The following is a 3948-nucleotide window of genomic DNA, read 5'->3' as shown; positions in this document are numbered from 1 at the left end:
AGTCTCTTTCTGGGAAAATGCTTGAAGGGCCGGATGATCCAGCGGGAACTGACGGTGGTTCCAAAGATGGAAACGCCTCTCAGCTCACGAACAACACTTTTTTGAAGAAGGGCTTTAGTGGCTACGGCACGGTGCGTGTGTGTGTGCCTCGGATCTTGTTGCTTCTACTTCTGGGGCTCTGGGCATTGCAGCTCTTAGCTGTGTGAGACGGCGGGAGTGGAGCCGCGACTCCCCGTGGAAAAGGGTGTGCAGCTCCTCAGGAAGACTCAATGCACTCCGTTGAGGTTTTTTATTTATCCCTTTTGTTTTCACCTCTGGATATAATGTGCTGCTGGTGCTTTGTAGGAGGGATCAGAACCCCTGTCTTTTTACTATTTTTTAATTTATTTTTTGTTTGCCGCTAGCTGCACACTTTCATGAGTGACGTGTTTCCCCCTGTTTTATTTGCTTTTGTTGCACCGCACGCGGTGCCGGCCTCATTGCTGTGCAGTCCCGCGGACTGTACAAAACGAGGGGTGGAGGAAGAGGCCGAGTGCCTCATGAAATGTGAGGGATTTCGTGTGGACACGTGGAACACTGCGATCTTTTTTTCCTCTGTAAGAAACATATGGAGATGCACAATTCCTGCTGCGCTGAGGGATATACGAAATGAAGGTCCACTGGGGTGATTTATTTTTTTTTCTTTATTATTATTATTATTTATTTCTACTGAACCTACGCCTTTTTTCTTGTTTTTCTGTATTTGGCAATTTGCTGCGGCTTGTTTTATTATATGCTGTACTGAATGCCACTATTTATCTTTGTGTCCCATTGGGTGTCCCACTGCTAGCCGTGCAGTTGACACTCTCTCATCACTTTTTATTTTCTGCTAGAAGCATCGATAGTCCGCGACGACGATCGTTTGTGTTCACCATTGCGATGGTGCGAGGGTGACTGGGCGCCCTGATGAGTGCGTTCTGAGGGGAGCTGATGGTGTGCGCCGTGCCTCACTGTGAGTGTGGGGCGCCACCGCCACGACCTGCTGTGAGGCGTAACGCTATTCCTTCGGGGCAATGGTAAGTAAAGGACTGTGTTGGACTTGGATGCGCCTCGTTCCTCTTGTTGCGGTCGTGGGTGTGTGCTGTTCGCATTGCTGTTTTGCGGTACGATGTGGATGGCGGTGCTTCTGCGTGTGCCTTCTTGAATGCACCGTGCGGCGGGCTTCTTCTCCATGCCTTTGCCTTTGCCCTTTTGTGAGTGGGGGTGAGTGTGGGTGGCTGTCGACCTGCCCCGAGCATTGGGCCCTCCACACACGTGAGGCTCATCTTGGCAGCCTCTCGCAGCATCCATGCCTCGTGACAGGGAGCGAGGGAAGAGTAGCGTGTTTCCTCCTACTATAGACCCATCAATTCCGAGCAGTTGGAGTGAAACTAAGGGGACAAGTGTGTGTGTCTTCACCTTCTTGTGGGAGGACGCGCAGAGGTTGGATTTCTTTTGTTAATTTGTTCGGTCACTGTGTCTGTGTTGACGTTATTATTATTATTTTTCAGGGGCATTCATTGTGCGATTTGTGCGTGCGTGGTGTCCAACGTTTTCCGCACCGCCAAATGGGGTGCTGCGCAGGATCGGAATACATGGATGTGCAAGAGCATCGTGTCGCTCGCCCGTAATAACACATACGCACACAGTTTCAGCGCGTCTGACACGTCACTTTCTTCGGAACGGTCGAAATTGCTTGTGGGACATCACTTCATTTGCGGCTTCGAGAAAGTGAAGTAAATGGAAAGATATGCCGAGAACGTAATGCTTCTCCATAATACCGCAGGCTGCCGGCGACAAGGAGCAGAGAGATTCTACCCAACATTGAGAAGAGGGCAGCACTCTGATGATCCGGCTTGCTCTTTAGGAAATTGTAATGTAGTGTACACCGTGTGGGCCTTTTTGCTGCGGATATGCAGAGGGGTGATGTGGGGTGGAATTATTGTTGAGGGCAGCACGGACACCGCAAAGCCTTTATGGGAGGGATGAGTGCTGTTATTCCGTGCTTCCTTGCCTGCGTTGTCGCACTCATGCTGTGTGTGCGGATGGCCAAAGTAGTGGAGCTGAATACGGTTCAATGTGTGTTGCTCACGGGGACTGCGCGACACATGTTTTTTGTTGGGTTTCCCAAAGGAGGGGCGCATCGCCGTTTCGTGATTTCCGCGGCAGTCCATTACCCTGCGACTGTGCGTGCCGCCGTCCGCTGCGCCGTCGCAAGCCTTTGCCTTTGTGAGAAATGGGGAGCGTGACTGCTGTGGCGGTGGTCGAATGTTCCCGAATTGGTGCTTTTTGTGATTTCACTTAGAGCGCCGAGCAGCGAGGGGCCGCACATGCCCAGGAGGTGGGAGTGTGTGCTGCAACCGCACTTGCGATTTGTAGTTGGGATGTGACAAGTTTCTTTGGTATTTTTATTTTTGGTGATATGCGGGGCAGCGGTGTGTTGGCGTGTGCGGGCTGCTCATGGCTGCCGGTGTTGTCTTTCCTGCTGTTCTCCCGCTCAACTCCTTTGCGTGCGACGGACCAAACGTTTTTACGGGCGTGTGCTGGGGCCGCGTTCTTGTTTGGAAAAAAGGCCTTCTGCAGGCATCATGATACTGCCGCCCGTGCCACACGAGGCAGTGGGGTATTTCCTGGGATTTATTGGCGGGGTGGCACCGCACCCATGCCGTGTGGTTGATTTGTATTCCGCAATGCACGGTGATGGGGATGTGCGGTGACAAATTCCTCCAGTGGAGCGACACGAGCAGCACGGGGAGCTGAACGGAGGAGTGATGGCTGCGTGCTTCCAAGTGGTACGTGAATGGCGAATGCAACATGAAAGGCGGCGTCACGGCACTCTTTTGCGACACGCGCATTGCAGATATTTTCCATAAAGCATGCAAATTGCACTCTTTTCTGTTGTGTGGGGGATTACCGTGATGCATCGCTGTTGTGGCGTGTATGATTTGGGGTTCTGTCAGGGTTTATTTGCCCACGCCCTCCTGCAGAGTGTGTGCGGTGACGGCGGTGCCACACGGATGCGGGACCGTGGCGAGCGGTATGCGTGGAGGAATCCTCCGCGCTCACCACGTTGTTATTATTGTTGGCTCTAACCAACACTGTGCTGGGTGGATGACATCCACATATCGTTGTGATGGTCCTCGTGCATGTGGTGTGTGTCGAATACTGTGTGGATGACTCTCTTGCTGTGGATGAGTCTCTTGTTTTGGCTGCGAGTCATGACTGTGCCTATTGTCTTTCTTTTTTTCATCCCCCTTTTTTGTTTGGTGGCCATTGTTTAGATCCGACTCAATCCAACCAGAAAGACGAGGAGAAACGATGCCTGCTGGAAGGCCGGAGAGTGTACAAGGCGGCAATGTGGAGAGTCGAGTGCCCACTGTGCCGCAAGGGGATTGTCGGAAGAGGACGAGGTCGGACTTCCATACTGACACCGATCAACCCGCTGCGACTTGCAGAGGAGTGGGGAAAAGGCAGCAAACAAATTGGACACTTTTGAGCCAAGTGGAGGATGTACTGCTGGAGGGAAAGGATCGCATCACCAGCATGAGGCTGAATGAATTCCTTCGTATTTTTCTTGGCGGCAGGGGCGTTGTGGACGCCAATGAGGACGTCTCTATGGAGAGGTTTCTTATGAACCCCATGCGTTTTTCCCCAACGGCGAAACGTCATTGTGCACAATGACGGAATTCCCGTTATGCCGAGAGACGAAAATACTACTGGAGTCTGCATATACACTGAAAGAAGAAGGCGTGTTCTTGCTTGAACACTGGAGGGATTTTGAAGGAAAGGATACGGTCATTCCCATTGCAAAGGGAGCACTCGACACAGCCCTTCTTTATGTACGGAGAGAAGAAACAAGAAGAGAGGCAGAGGAAACGGCAAGACGGGATGAGGAAGAGCGGGCAAGGCGGGAGCAACAAATAAAATTAC

At 51.9% G+C, this 3948-nt stretch overlaps 1 pseudogene, besides 2 other annotated features; it reads left to right on the top strand.

Moving 5' to 3' along the window:
• Positions 1-3948: a sequence feature (areas not merged during assembly with more than two copies in the genome that could not be assigned to a particular haplotype).
• Positions 668-705: a sequence feature (AT_rich).
• Positions 2959-3948, top strand: Tc00.1047053503591.10 (annotated as a pseudogene).

Source organism: Trypanosoma cruzi, genomic scaffold, assembly GCF_000209065.1.
Source record: "Trypanosoma cruzi strain CL Brener 1047053517029 genomic scaffold, whole genome shotgun sequence".
In the NCBI taxonomy this organism is placed as follows: Eukaryota; Euglenozoa; class Kinetoplastea; order Trypanosomatida; family Trypanosomatidae; genus Trypanosoma; species Trypanosoma cruzi.
Note: the sequence above shows the minus strand (reverse complement) of the source record. Positions and strands in the feature narration are given on the sequence as shown.